Consider the following 16,990-nt stretch of genomic DNA (forward strand, 5'->3'; position numbering starts at 1 on the left):
CAATATTTTTTTTATAATAATGAACCACTTTGAAGTATCTTTTTGACTTTTTAAAAATTAAAATATCTAGAAGATAAAAAATCACCTCTAGTGTGCTTTTAAACTTTTCCACCTTAATGAACTCTTAGTAAGCTCTTGGGCCCCGACAACCTGAATTTCACTGGGAAAACAAACAAATCTGTCTCCAGTCCAGACAGAAATAACATAAAATGTTCTAGAAGTGTATCATTTCTTCCTCAACCTATAAAATAAGTGTGCAATTAAGAAGTCAGCCTAACTTTTACTAGAAATGTACAGATATGAACAGATGATCTCTAAGCCCCTAAGCCATGAAGTTCTGTAAGTATAGGATAATGTGTGAATATGTAATCTGAACTTGATTGTCATAGAGATCAGAGTAAAATGTAGTACTCTGGCAATAGAGATAATTTTTTTCATTTTCCAGTTGTAAAAGCCAATGGTATAGGGAAAGTAAATGTTTTTTTTTGTTTGTTTTGTTTTGTTTGTATTTTTTTAATGATTTATTTGTGCATACAGAACTGGGGTACAGGCAGAGGTTCAGGGGAGGCGAGAGGCTTCACCAGAGACAGAGTGGGGAACAGAACAGGCAAATCGACGAAGTACACTGCTGAGGGAAGCAGCGGGCGGGTCAGGAGAGGTCTGCCACTCCATGTGGTCACCTCCAGGACAGGCGGGAATCGAACTCATGCTGAAGTGGCGTTAGCTTCTTAGTGTTGTGCTTTAACCTGCTGTGCCACCAGGGAGGGCCGGAAAGTAAATGTTTTTTATGAGAATAGTAGAGCTGCATAAGATGATGATGGCTATTTGATTACAATTCTAGATTTCTAATAGACAATTCCAGGTATTTTGCATATAAGATGAATTAGGAACATGAGAATACCTCTACCAACATATTATGACATTAATTTAATTATTTCTTTTTCCTGCACAGTTTATCCAGCTCTATATAAGGAAGGTAAAAATCAAACCATTTCCTATGCTATTTTAATCTCACATGTTCTCTAATAAATGTCCTATTATCTGGTATACTTCCCTTTCCCTTTATCACCTTTCCATGGGAAACCAGGCTTGAAAGATATGATTCCTTGACATTCTTTCACTGTAGAAATATATATACATAGTTAATGCCAAGATATTTCTACTCCCCAGCAACAGAATACATGGAGAGAGGAAATAATCTAAAAATATTAAGACAAACTTCTTTTTGATAAGTCACATTTCTTCTGCACCCATAGGTAAATTCAAATTATGTAAATAATATATATGTAATTATGCAGACACAAATTCATAGTTGAACATATGCCTAGGTGACAGGAAAAAAACTTCATTACCAGGTGATTATCATTTTTTATAGTAGCATTTAGTTTATTTTCATGAAAGTATGCTGAAAAAGAAATAGATAAGCATATTAAAATATGCAAAACATGCAAATCAGATAATAATAGAAAATGTATTTTATAACTAATAATGAGAATAAGTGACCAATGAAATTATGAATTTCCACTTGTACTTAATCAGGATAGTTTATTTTTTGTTGTTTCACTAGGAATTTAAAGGAATCTAATCATACTATTCTAATACATGAATAATATTTTTTATGCAATCCTTAAATTGGTCTTTTTCAAATTGTGGCAGTAATATTAGTCAGTGACCAAAGTGTATGGTTAAAATATTAGTATATTTTATCTTTTATATCTCCAGTATAGTTTCTCACAAATGAAATAGAAAATCACAAGAGAATAAGATTGTAAGACATCTGTCCTGGGGCAATAAATTGTAGAAATGGTAGCATAACTTGTGCCATCTGTGAAGAAGTCTGCCCAGTAGAATCAGCAATGTTGCATGTAATAAATAACCAGCAGTTAGGGGAGTTATTTTTGCAGGTATAATATCTTAAAGAGTGTTGCCAAATTGCTATAGAGCTAAGACACTAATTTGACCCCACTTGTGGCAGTGTGAATGGTTACTTAAATTGTAAGAAAGAGTTGGTCATTTATCATGCTGGAAAGTGACTTTATGCAAACAGATGGCAGGACAAGGATATTATACATCAAATGACATGTTTATTAGTTTAATAAATAACAATAAGATATGCCAAGCAGATTCTTGCTCTGATGACACAGTGCCAAACAAAACTGCAACAGTTAAAATGTACATAAGTTAAAAAATACTTGCTTATTGTGAATAAAAATGCTGAATAATTTTCTAATTACCAATGATTAATTTTCAGAATGTAATATATCTTCATTTTAAAATATTTAAGGTAGCACATCAAATTTTGCATATGCATTAATTTAATACAACTTATTTTCTTTAGTGAGTGGAAATGGGCAAAATTCACATATAACTATTTTGCAGTTAGTAGAAATTTAGGCATTTGACTTTATAACATCTTTGACAGAATAACTCAGTGAATTATTACCAAGATAAAAATTGTGTTCCCATGATATAATTTTTAAGACTTTATTTTGAAATAATAACACAAAATATGTACAAAAAGAGTTCACATACAGTCTTTACCTACTTTGTCCTAATGTTAACAACTTCCACAGTCATGGTACAACTAGCAAGTGAGGAAACTAACATTGGTCCATAATATTAAATAAATCATATAGCATGCATGACTGAGTTTTATCCCAACATCCTTTTTTCTCTGTTCCAGTACACAAGAATTTTTTTTTCTTTTCTCTCATGTTATATGTGAACATTTCTCACATTTCCATGTCTTTTATATGATTCACCTTACTACTCAATACATCATATTGAGTTTTCATGATGTTAATATCTTAATATTTGTGGTGGTAAACTCAATAACTTGATTAAGCTGATATTGTCAAATTTCCCTACTGTAAAGTTATTATCATTTATTTTATAAATGGTAAATATTTTAGGCTAATTATCTTGACATTATGCTAATATTGTTCTACTTGAATTTTACCAAATAATTTTGTAGTCTTAAGTTTATTATTTTAATTTATAAAGATAAATAAAAAGTACATAAATTTTATAACATAATTTGGTAAATATCAAAATGAATAAAGTTATTATATATATATATATATGAAAAGGTTTTAGACAATATATGTAGTTTTTGCTACAGTTACCATTTTTGTATATTTACTTGATAACCCCTGAATTCTATTATCAGAGCATTTCCATTGATTCCATACAGTATTATTAACATTGACATGATGTTACACATTCATCCCCACTGATTTAACGATTCCATAATTGCCTCAAAGAATTACCTCTCTGTATTTTGCCTAATGTTGATTTTGCATTTCCTTAATTCATCACATAGTAAATGTTTAAAGAGCTACTTCTCTTTTCTTTTTTCATATGTCTGATTAAAGTATTTATTCATTTCCATAAGTACTCATCAGTACATCTAATATTGCTACTTAAAACTTTTGTGTCAAATTATGCTAGCTTTTAACTATGAAATAGAACACTTTTGATTCTTATGTCATCTTTGAGAGACTCCCTATATTTTTCTAATTCTCCTTTTCTGGAGCCATAAAATAGTTAAGGCACGTCTTACATTTTAAAGTAATTTTAAAATAATATGGAATATAAAATGTTCAGTATTTTTATCAATACAGATATATGACATACTACAATAGAAGTGCCACTGTCTTAATGTAAATGATAAAAAGAAAAGTTTGAATTTAGAGAGATATAAAGAGAGAACATGAAAGTAGAAAATAAGTACTAAGCTAATACTTATATAATATACATATTATATGTTATATGATTGTTATAGGTATAAGTATACACTATATATATATAAGTATATAGTTTATATGTAGTATATATGTAGTACATATGTAGCATATAGTATATATATATATATATATATATATATATATATATATATATATATATAGTAGAGACTAAAAACTTGGTGGTATATTCTTTTCCTACAAATGTTTAATTCAGGATCCTATACAGCTATTGATTGTCCACTTTAATTAAAATATTGCTTCAGCAGGAATAAGAGCTCTTTTTCATCAAATAACTTAGTCATGTCCAGGAAAATAGCTGCATGTGTATGTGTTCAACAGTCATTCAATATCTATTTTATCAGGTGTTATGATAACTACTAACTCCCAAGGGTGATTTAAAAATACTTGAACTCATAATTTTGATAACACATGGTATTACTGTGACTGAAATATAAATACATCACAGGGCATAGAAGAGAAGAAATAATTACTATAAAAGACAGCCTATAATTAACACTTTATAGTGTAATTCCTCTATAGGAATTACAAAGTCAGAAATGTTCAGAGAATGTAGAGCTCCCTTTAATTACAAGGGATCAGGGGGGCAATTCAGCAGTTAAACATGAAAAATAGTGCAAGTCTTTTGCAATGAATTGGCTACTGAGATATTGGGAAAGCTGGATGCAATTATAAGAACTTTATATATTTTGCAGGCTCGTCATCTCCACACCAGGCTAAAGCATCAGATCGTACTATAGGATATTTTTAAATCAAGCTATGACATTTTGATTTGCTTTGTAAGCAGTAAGAAAATATTGAATGTTTTTCAGCACTTCATAACATTGTTGCAGTTGCTCTAAAGATAATCAGGAGTTGATGTGAGAGATAAATTGTTTAACTGCTGTTGGAGAGTCGAGGAATATATCAGAATGAGAAAAAAATAAAGATATTTTCTGTTTCCATCTACTTAAGAAATTTCCTGAGGATTCCCTGAATGCTAAAATCTAATATAATGAACATGAATTCATCTACAACTTTCAGTAATTTAATGTAAGCACAAGCAGTAAAATATGGGTTTAATGATATATATATAATGATAGATAATGATAGATATTATGCAGCCTAATATTCATTACTAAATCACTAAAAATGTTAGACTTTGACATAGTAATTTTGCATTGACACATAATAAACATTTTAACTATCATGAAAATGGTGCAGGGATGCCTGACCCAGGTGAGAAACGGGTTAAGAACAGAGTATATTGCAATGAGGTTTGGGAAATTTATAGCTATTTTGGAGATGGAGTTGAGGTGTACCATATTGAGAGTTCACTGTCCAAAGAAAGAAAAGGGGGGAGAGTGAGATTATAGCTTAATGAGAGAAATTGCAATTTGATATCTTAGGCTAGAGTTTAGGAGATGGGAGATGAGAAATATGTTTTGACCTTAAAAAAATTGATAATCTAAAATATGTACTTTTTCCTGCCAACCATCTACAATAATATCTAGGGGATCCCTCTGAGTCTACTGAAGTGTCGATGTGCAGCCAAGATATCTTATCTTCAGGCCCTTCAATAATTACACTGGGTCTCTGAATTTACTGAATCCTTTAGACATAACATTTGTGTTGCAGAACTGTTTTTTCCCAGAAATAGTTTCTAAACTACTCTGCAATAATGAGCAGCTACTGGAAATAAGTAATGATGAGGGTAAGAGCAAAAGGCCAACATAAAATAACAGATAATTCCACTGGTTCTAGAGCACCAAAATAAAAACTAGAAAAAAGAGACAGGCAGAAAAGATGTTCACAAGGTCACCTAATAATCAGGGAAATATAATTGAAAGAACAAGTGACTACTTTTACTTTTTTTTTCCTATTAAATCAGCAAAAATGAAAATAAAATATGCATTGTTGTTTGCTTGCATATAAGGGTTTGAGCAATAATGTGATCTTCTAGAAACAATGCAGTATACACGTATTATGAAATGCAGATTAATATTCATTACTAAAGCAATGACTGTTCTTTTGAAAACATTAGAACGCCTAATGTGAACAACTCATAGATAGATAGATATAGATATATACACACATATATATACATATATGTGTGTATGTATGTATACACACATATATGTGTGCATATATCTGTATATGTATGTATATGTATATGTATATGTATGTGTGTGTATATATATATATATATATATATATATTGCATAAACTGGGTACATTTATTTAATAGAAAAAGTTAACCTGAATTTAAATTTAAACAATAGCAGTTGTTAAATATCTAATTGCACAAAAAATGCAATAAAAATGACATTAGATTTTTAGTAACATGGAAAGTGTTTGCGATATTTTATAAATTGGCGGTTAGGTCACACTATCAAAATATCATCCCCAATAAGACTGACATAGCACCCCTCACGCCATGATCATCATTATCTTCCCTCTTAAAATGGTCTTTTTGTCTTAAAAAATGTCCTGCTGTGTTTATTTATTTATTTATTTCCTGTCCATGAATGTAGACAATTTGTTTTAGCGATGTTGTTTTTGTCAAACAAACATCCTGCTAAATATTTGGGCTTAATGGGCCAAATATTTATAGAACAAACAGTTCATGATTTTTTATATATAGTCAGATACCAAATATATAATAATTGAGAGAAAAAATATGCAGAATGCCATAACAAATTATCAGAATTCTGAAATGTTGAACATTTGTTTGGTATCCTATATCATATTTTAATATGATAGGATTTTTCTATAAGAGGCATGCCTTTGGTTAGAGAAAAAAGTAGCAAAAGTTATAAATAAAAATGAAATGATTCTCATATGAGGTTGAAACTTGCAGATCATATGAAGCTTCTGTGTTAAACCCAATTTTAAAATGTTGGAAGTTTCAACGAATGGACATCAGAGATTTAAAAATGAGGCTGAGAATATTGTTGGTTTTGTTTTGTTTTCTGTGAAAATTTCCAAGATACTGTGAATTCAGTGGTAGGGCACTGACGTCTGTAGGCTTCCCCAAATGACCCACCAGTATTTCCACAACAAACACCCTTTCTGGATGCTTTTTCTGATTGTCTTCTACCGGGGAAGGAACAAGCAACCAGTGATCTTACTTAAATACATCCTCTCACTGAGGGGAAATTGACAATGCTGATTTTAGTTTATCTTTCATTCTTCTGAACCTGAAGGATATGGTCTTTTCTCACATTTGGTTTCTGAAATCTAAATTTGTTTTGCACTCTGAATTTAGTTTGGTTTATGATATCTCTCTTCTTTTTTCAATAGAAGTAACCCTGAATTATATCACTAAGTTTTAGATCTGTATCACTGAGATCAATGTGTGTATGCTACATTAAGTTCGACACTAAATGACCATTGTTTCCTTCTCCACAGTGTCGCCCCCTTTGTCTTGATTTATCCACCGCACTTCACTGTCACTTGTAACCACTGACTCATCCCATAGCCCAAACATTTATTTTGTTTTATTTAGTTCATATTTATTTTTTCTCTGTGTAACACTTAGCAGTGAAATCATACAGTGTTTGTCTTTCGATTTCTGGCTTATACCTTAAGCTTAATGCCCTTTTGGATTATCTATGTGTTGCAAATAACAGAATTTCAGACTTTTTATAAATGTATAGTATACCATTGTAGTTAATGATTTTTTTTTTTTGGCCTGGGAAAATTAATAAGCCCTGATTGTACCTTGCATTTCAGTAACTCCACCTTGGTTGCAGGGACCTCTATTAACAAAAACTAAAATGTTCAGTCTGTTTTTATTTATTTTTTCTTGATTCACCACTGTGCATACTAGTCCCTTGTCTAGTTATAGGGAGATGAGTATTTCAAATGCATGTGTCATAGTCAAAGTTTTTAATTTACTATTAACAGTTTTTACATTTAGTCACTTTTTATATTACACTACATTTTTTTATATCACACTACTTTTTTTATATTACACTACTTTAATGAGGTAGAAAAAGCAATCACTCACCTGGAAATTGATCTTATGGATAATATTTCAAGCATATTTTATATCAAGATTTTGGTATGTTAAGTGACCTTTTTATCAGTCCATTTGTTATGAGTTAGTTTTTAATTCACTGTCCAGGAGAGGATAGAAAGAGGAAAAAGAGGCAGGTAAAGCTTGTTCATAGATAGAAAAAAATGGTAGGATTTATTATTTCAACAGAACTTTATTCAGTATAATACAGTATGAGGAAAGAATAACTTGGGTCAAAATTCAAACCATGATTATGGGCACATTTAGAGGAAGTTATTGAAAACCAAAGAAAAAAGATGCATTGAAAAAAAACCACATAGTAAAAATGTCTAATTTTACCTAAAACCAGTTCTAATTCTACTGAAATTTATCCCCAGTTTAATTTAAAAATCAGTAATCATCAAAATAATATAATAGTTTAAAAAACACCACTTCAACTTAAAATGTTAATGATTATAGTGTACTTTCAAAAGTTCTACCTGGAAATTATAGTTTTCGTCAGGCTGAAATGGGTTCGACATTCCTCTTTAAAAGGCACTAAGCCTTCAAGCATATCACACTGGATTTCTGCTACAGAAATCTAGAGAGGGAAGAGATTCTTTTACCCACATTTCATGAATTTCCATTTCTATGTAGATCTTAAACTTATTGTTTAGAAGACTAAGATAAAATTGCTTGTGGGAAGTTCTTCCAGGTAAAGGTGTTGGTTATCATTTGGAACGCATCTCTATTTGAGTGTCTTATTAATTCCTATGTGACAAATCCTTATCTATAAATGAAAGGTGAGTGTGAAATATTAGTTAGGAATCTGATATCCCCTTATCTGAGATATTTTTAAAACAAAGAAGAGAGAAATGACAGCATAGTCATCATTTATAGTGAATACAACACTGAAAGGCAGAGGCAAATATGCTAATACAAATAAACCAATTCCTGGGGTGCACCAGGGTAGGGGGAGGTCCTTCTCCAGAGATTTCAGTAACTTTTACAGCAAACTAATATATTTCATTACTGGAAATATTTTACTTTCAAATGTAATTGATATGGCTCATGGTTTACTGCCAGCTACACTTACATTGGGTCATAGCAGCTTCTTATAATGACATTCTGCACGGATACTAGTGACACCAGTACTTTGTCTTCCACAACAGCACTCAGGGGCATATTTTTAACACAGAATGAATCAGCAAATCACACCCATAATTTTAAGAGTATTATGCTGGAAATTGATTCCACTGAGTTCAAACCAGATGTTTCTTCACTCATAATCTAGAATAATTTATTGAAGGAAGCCATCCACATTTATGGAGTCATTATTATTTGTACTAAATCATGACTTAAACATAGATAAGAGAGGTAAATCTAGAAAAAAAATAAGTGGTTATTTTATATTCCAATGTGAAATGAAGCAGAATTTAAGCAGGAAATTTATAATGCTGAGATAAGCCTTGTAATTACCTAAAGCAATTAGGGACCCATGGCATATGAGATCATACACAAAAAAAAAGTGAAGATAAGGGAAAAGTCCTCTCAAGAAAGATCCTGGTTTGAATTGACAATGGTTACAATGAATATGGCTGCAATGAATGAGATAACTGAATGTTCACTTTTGCAAAAGGGGGAAGAAAATAAACACTTCATTATGAATGAAGCAACAAGATAACATAGAATTTGCAGAGTGGCTAAAACACTCTTAATTTTTGTTCAAAATGCAATTGAACACCTTGAACAAATTTTTAGTCTAACTTTAGTTTGTCTAATATTTAGTTATAGGTTACTCTCATTGCACAATCTGACATACGTTGTAAATCTATTCAAAAATTCATTAGATGATTGATTAGGCATTGGAATATCAGAGCAAAATAAGGTTAAAAAAGGTATCTGACCCTCCCTTTTGGCACAGTGGGTTAGGATGAAGCACTGCAAGCTTACCACAGCCGCTTCAGTGTGTGTTCAATCCCCAGCACCAGAGGTGACCCATATGGTGCCACAGACCTCTCTTGACGTGCCCGCTGCTCCCCTCAGCAGTGTAATTCATTGATATGCCTATTCTGCTCCCCTCTCTGTTTCTGGTGAATCCTCTCACCACTCCCTCACCTCTGGTCTGTACCCTAGTTCTATATGCATACATAAAGAAATCTTAAAAAAAAAATGGTATCTGTTCTTGAACTTTCACAGCTTCAATTTCAATGTAAAAAAGCAAGAGAGCATACAAAACATTGAATTAACAAAATAGTGACATCAAAATAATAATATGGGGGGTTGGTTAAAGCTATTAAAAGACACATTTAAGGATGTCAACCGAAAGATGCTAACCAGTTAAAAAGGAAGCTGGAAGATGGAGATATGGGATTGCTACTCTATAAAATAGGGTGATCAGACCATACTGATTTGAGAAACTGGTGTTTGAGCAAACTGTTGTGGTACTGTTGACCATATGTACATCTAGGAAAAGAGTGGTGTATGTGCAAGTGATTCTAGCACAAAGAACCTAAGGCACACACCAGACTAGGGCGTCTCAGGAATATCAAGAATATTTGTTTATATATTTGAGACAAGAATGGGATGAGTGGTTAAGACAGTATTTTCCATTAAGACCTTGTAGTGAGAATCGTTTTATGGTTTTGAACAAAATAGTGTCCTGTTATAACTTGATTTCAAAGATCATTTGACTGGCTATACGGAACAGAATTTAGGAGCAATTGTAGAAATGGAAACATCTTTTTTTGTTTTATTTTTTTAAAGATTTATTTATTTTATGGTACAGTACTGGGTTATAGGCCAGAGGAGTGGTGGGTGAGAAGATTCACCAGAAGTGGGAAGTAGAAAAAACAGATAAACGAAGTACAATGCTGAGGGGAGCTGTGGTCAGGAGAGGTATGAAGTGCCATGTGGTTCAGTTCCCTGGGGGGGATCTAACGCCTGCTGCAGTGGCTTCAGAGAGCTTAATAATGTGGATTTAACCTGTTGCGCCACCAGGGAGAGCCCTGCTTTTTCATATATTTTTTAACACTTTTCCAGTGATTCCTATAGGTAATGACCATTACCATGTTAGTAACTGTGGAAGTGCTGAAATTTTTCTGTTCCTGGTTAAAGAGAATTTTGAAGGATGAACAGATTGGTTTTACTGTGACGGAATGTTCAGTGTAAGATACTGGTTTTAGTGTAAGCAAATGGGAAGTATCGCCTTATCTAAAATAAGGTAGATTAAAACTGAAGGTTTCAAAAGAAGAGCAGAAGTAGAGTTTGGGCATTTAGTTTGAGATGTAAGAAGAGCAGAAGTAGAGATTGGGCATTTAGTTTGAGATGTGTGGTTGGCATGGTGATTATGGTGAGTTTGCAGTTCCAGTTTTAGTCTGGTTTGAGTTGTCAGCACATGGATTGAATGCTGCATTTAATTTCAGGGCATGGAATGAGGCCACCACAAATATAGATATAGAATATAAAATGTCTAATTCCATTGCAGTGGTGTTTCTATATCAAAAGTGCCATTTCATGTTCTTATGGGCTGGGAAAAAAGAAATCCAAATAAATGAGGATGAAGGTGCTTATTATACTGAAAAATACCCAATATTAAATGAATAATGCTATCATTCCATATGGAGCAGAATATATATCACTTACATCAGGAGAGTTATAACTCTGTATGATTCAAGAGGTATTATAATAATGAATATAACTGAAAAGTTCTCATAAAAGAAATAATCAGGTGTATAATATAACTGACTATGTTGATTAAGATTGTTGCCTCAAATTAAAGTTAAAACAATATTGCAGAAAGTGAAGGCTATTCAGGACTATGACTGTAATGATATAAATTAAAATTGTTTTTAATTTTATGGAAAAATAAAAACTGCTAAAATTTAATACTATCTGAAATAATTCTCATTTTTCTATTCAGTTCACCATAAAATATTAGCAAACACATTAATAAATGATATAAAGTAAACCGTCATGCCATATGGGTATTAAATTTAAACAAAAACATTATATGAAACAGTTAATTATTTTCTGAAGAGTGAAAATAGGAAAGAGGTTAAAATTCTGTACTGTACATATAAAGTTGAGTGTCTCTACTAAGTGAATATTTCATGCTGTAGCTGACACAAATACTGATTGAAGAACTATTTTTGCAAGTATCTACTTTCCTAGAAATCTATCTCAGTTCTTTGTACATTATGTAGCATCTAAGTGAAATGTACCACTGTAAAAAAATAAATAAATAAATATATAATATATATATATATCAAGGATCCTGTCTTAATCAAATTAAATAATATTTTTAAAATGAGCTTTAAAATAAGCTTTGAAATAATTATCATCACTGTGAGCTTCTTTGTTAAAGAGGGGGATGGCAGTATTTTTCATATTAGAGTTGGTTTGCTGGAAAATTTAAACCTACTCAGTAGACCCAAATTGCTAGATAAATCTATGGCATCTTACTCTTCTTTCCAAACTATTAATATGAAATAACTTCAATTTATTTCCCTAAAAATAAAAAAATGGCTTTTTTGCCTTAGAAGAATTCTATCCTACCCTACTTGCAATTTTAATGATGTATTTGTCGTAAGTCACAAGAATTATTATTGTGATACATGTGGTGAGAACCAGGTACAGAATAAACATCAGCCATGGTTGTCAAGTGATGTAAAATAGAAGTACGATTAGCTATTACAAGAAAGCTTTTAGGGAAACTTTCCAAATAGAAACCCAGTGACTGAATAACTTAATTAACTTCCTGTGGGATTAAATCCATCACAGTTAAGCACCTGTCACATATAAGCATTGCCCGTAGTCAGGCTCAATAAATGTTTTACATTAATGCTGAAATTTATGTCTTTATATTATGATATCTAGGAAAATAAAACATATTTGTTGTATTAAAAATGAACTTTTATAATTGAACTAGAAACTATGCTGATATCAAAAGAAAACTAATACTGAAAGTGAACAACAGGGGGGATAAATTGAATGATTTATTAGGGGCTAGCGACATAAAGTCATTTCTGTACAACACTATTGTCCTCTCCATAGATCACAGTTTTTTGGAGAGTTCTGTCACATTCCATAAATGCCTAAAGAGAGCCTGAAAAGTGTATAGAACAGTTGTTTCAGAGTTATTCATGAAATGTATTAATTTACCCTTTCATTCATTCACTCTGTATGAATTCATTCACTCTGTATGAATTGAATTGCAATGATGGCCTCAAATGTTATATCTAGGTACGTGTTATGACACTGTATTTCAAGGTGAAATGTGTCAGTTCTCCAAAACTAAAGAATCAGAAAATAATATAATAATATTAATCTGGGCTGTTTGACTCCAAGTTCCAGCTTCATAAACACTGAATCCTAATAGGTAGGGTTATATATGTGTTTCATATATATATAAACCCTCCCATACATACATATTTACTCAAACTAATTCTACTGTAACCAACAGAAAATGGAAAAAAAAAATAGGCATTATTTCATTGATTATAAACTTTTCCACATTGTTTAACCTGACTTTATTTTTTCTAGTTCAAGGCTGTTTTATCTTTGGCTTTATCCTCATTTAAGGTTGCACCCTAGAAGAGAGGGATAAAAATGAGGGTTTAAAAGATAGTTTTAAAGCAAACCACAATGCAACTTTATACAAGTCTTTAGTGATGTGGACTTGGGACATTTTAAATACTCCAGCGAGTTCCTGATGCACCATCAGCCATTTATTATTTAGATTCAAACAGAACGTGAAGAGTGTCAGACTCTGAAAAGAACATTAGTCTATTATTCACTGGATGCATTAGGCTAAATAGCTTTGCCAAGATATTTAAATTGTCTAAGTTTCCTCATGAGTAAAATGGATATGCTAACACCTGTGTCATACTGTTGGCTATATTCAAGTCATGTTAAAACTGCTGGGGAGATCCACAATAAGTTATCATTAAGTGTTAGCATAGATGAATAATGATAGAAATTTATCACACTGTGATCAAAAGTTAGTTTTGAACTAGTAGAATAATAGTGTATAAACTGGTGAGCAACACATAGTTTTTTTTTCCTAGCAAGCCTGAACTACTAAATATTGTTTGAACTTGAAGCCATTTATATCTCCAGTCTTGTACATTATGGTCTACCTCAGAGAGGAGTGCCATCTTGCTGGTAATCTGGTTCTTCCAAAGAGGTAAAAGGACAAAGAACAAACCAAATAGGCTCATGACCACTAACATTTGTGATAAGTGGGAGCTAATACATGTCAAATTTTGTTCAAAGGCAATAGAAGAAATCACCCTTCCTCCTTTAGGGAGGATCTAATGGTTAACAAAAAAACAAAACATGTTGCCAATAATTCAAGAAATCTCTTAATTTCTAAGTGATTCAAAAGAACCAGACAGATTAGTGCATGGTTAAGGAGATTCTGGAGATTGTCTAGGTTTAACCAGAGTTCTGCCACCTATGACTGAGTGGCTGCTGGTGAGTCTTAAGCTCAATTTTATACAAGATCAAAAATGATCAGATTTTACTGATCCAAGACTAGTAGGAGGTGTGGCAATATCTGTAGTTAATTCCTAGTTTCCTTACCATAAGATGTACAGTTTACACATAATTTTTGAATGCAGATATAGATACTATAGAGCTGTTTGTTTTAGTTGGTATGTGGAAATAATAGTTGGTTACCTTCACAGATTCAATGAGTAGGTAGAACATTGAGGAAGGTAGCTAGCCAGTTAGTAAATATAAACAGTTTTACTACCCATATTTAAGACTAGGAATTCTAATTGTTATTGGTAATGTTGGTAAGGAGCTAAACTATTTTTTTTTTAATTTTTTGTAGGGGTCTGTTCTGCTTGATTTTGAGCTGGTTCTGCAGGAAAAATGTGGACACTTTTGAACCCATCTGATGACATAGGATATATCTGTTTGCATAAAAAAAAAATGAGTAGGAAAAAAATGGTTTTTCTCCATAAAATATTTTCAGTATTTCTGAGCATAGGGAGTATTACTCTGGTGAACTTCTATGGGAGTTAATTAATACTAAAGGGGCTTATTGATCCTACGCTGTTTTCTAAAGAAGACACAGTCATGTCCACCGAATTTTTAATATCGTCCATCGCGAGTGTAACCAGTCATGGTCATGTGATGTAGCAATGCTCGATGATAAAGGCAGCGATGCTGGGGAAACACTGTACAGAAATCATTTTACAAAATTAATCCTAAACTCATTAAAGCATATCAATATGTCTGACCCCATATGCTAATTTTTGTCATGTGTTTTACATTTCTAATCTATTCCATTGCCAAATACAGACTATACATTTTTTTTACTTGTGAGCATCATCCAGAAAGATGTCAAACTTAAGTAGAACTCCAAGAGAAACAAATAGCTATAGCAAAAATAAATTTGAACAAGTGAAATCAAAAGTTGGATTATCTATGTGTGCTGCAAACAAATCTAAAGGGAATATAGACTAATAAACCTTGACAATGTAATCAATACAAATGCCCAGATATAGGTGGACAATATATTTAGTGATGTGTTCTTTTGTCCCTCAGAGGAGGCTCTGAATATCCTCTGTTTTCAGCATGAGCTACAGAAATATGGAATTGTAGCATAGATGATAAGTACTATCAGATATTACTTCACTGTAGCCTAAAATTTACTATATTCAATCTGACTTTCTCTATTATTCACATTGATCTAATAATTGCATATTTCTTCTAAGTGCTATATTTCAGTGGTAATTTTTATACAGTGAACTCATCATTTTTTAACTCTTCATGTTCTTTAAAAATACTTGAGTATATTTATCAACTATAAAGTTGCAAATATTTAATATTCAATGTTTCATGTGTAAGCTAGTAAGCACCAAATTTTCAATTTTACATGTTTTAGATCCTAAAGTATTTTGGGTTAGTTGTGTTTCAGAAGGCATGGGTATTTCTAAGATTTTAAAAAATAAATCAAAGTCAAGATGAACTGTTCTCATTACTAATATATAATAGATGACTCCTTTTCATGAAATGGAAAACTTTCATGGCTAGAAATAATTTATCAACATTAGATTAAAATCAAATTCCAGCATACCTCATACTGCCAGATGTTCTTGTTCTATTATATGTTCTAATATTTTAAATATTTAATTATGAATTGGTAATCAATGAAATATATGTCTATTGAGAGAAACTTCAGATCAGAGTATAAATGCTAATTATTGAAGGGTGAGTTGCCTATTATGATTCACAATGTCCTGCAAGTTTTCCTAGAAAACCTGCAGCATTGCATGTTAATATGCAAAAAAAAAAAATGAAGTTCTTCAATGAAAAATACTTAATAAGTTATAAGATGGCTTGATCTACAAACATAACCTAGTGAAAAGCTTGGTAATTATTTAATATGGTATTTTAATATCAAAACACAACTAATTGGCAAAATATCACATTAATCCATTTCTAAGAGATTTTTCATTAAGATTTTTAAAGGTGAATTGGAACAACTTAAATTTTCTGGTACACATTGCTAGACCTTTAGCTAGGTCCAGTTGAATCTGCGTTCCAGACATGAATCAATTCTTCTTATGCAAGGGGGTAGGGAAAACCTGAAAATCTCATGCACAAGTTTAAGAAACACAGATGTGATCTATTTTGCTGTTTGTTTGCTTCCAGTTACCTGAATAATATTACTTTCTCATCTCATTTCTTGTTTAAAATCTGACTTCTGAATGCTCACAAATACTTGTTATTAGAGAAATGCAAATTAAGACTACACTGAGATACCACTCACACCTGGAATAATATCCCATATGGAAAAGATTAGAAACCAGTGCTGGCCAGGGTGTGGGGAAACAAGAAGCTTCCCACTGTTGGTGAGAATGCAAGCTGGCCCAGATCTTATGGAACTCAGTAGGGAGGTGTCTCAAAACATTAAGTATGGATATGCCATTTAGTGTAGTAATTTCCACTCCTAAGCATGAATCTTAAAAAAAATTGAAATCACTGATGCAAAAGAAAATTCGTCCTCCTGTGTTTATTGCAGCACTACTCACTATAGTCAAAATATAGAAATGATTAAATGCCCCAGAACAGATGAATGGACCAAGATTTGGTATACATACAAAATGGAATACTACTCAATGATTAAAAATATCATGCCACTTCCAGCAACATGGTTGGAACTTGAAAAGTTATGCTAAGCGATTATGTCAGAAGAAAGATAGATACCTGATGGTGTCACTAATTGTAGAAT

Source organism: Condylura cristata, unplaced genomic scaffold, assembly GCF_000260355.1.
Source record: "Condylura cristata isolate star-nosed mole 26May11 unplaced genomic scaffold, ConCri1.0 scaffold00010, whole genome shotgun sequence".
NCBI classification, from domain to species: domain Eukaryota; kingdom Metazoa; phylum Chordata; class Mammalia; order Eulipotyphla; family Talpidae; genus Condylura; species Condylura cristata.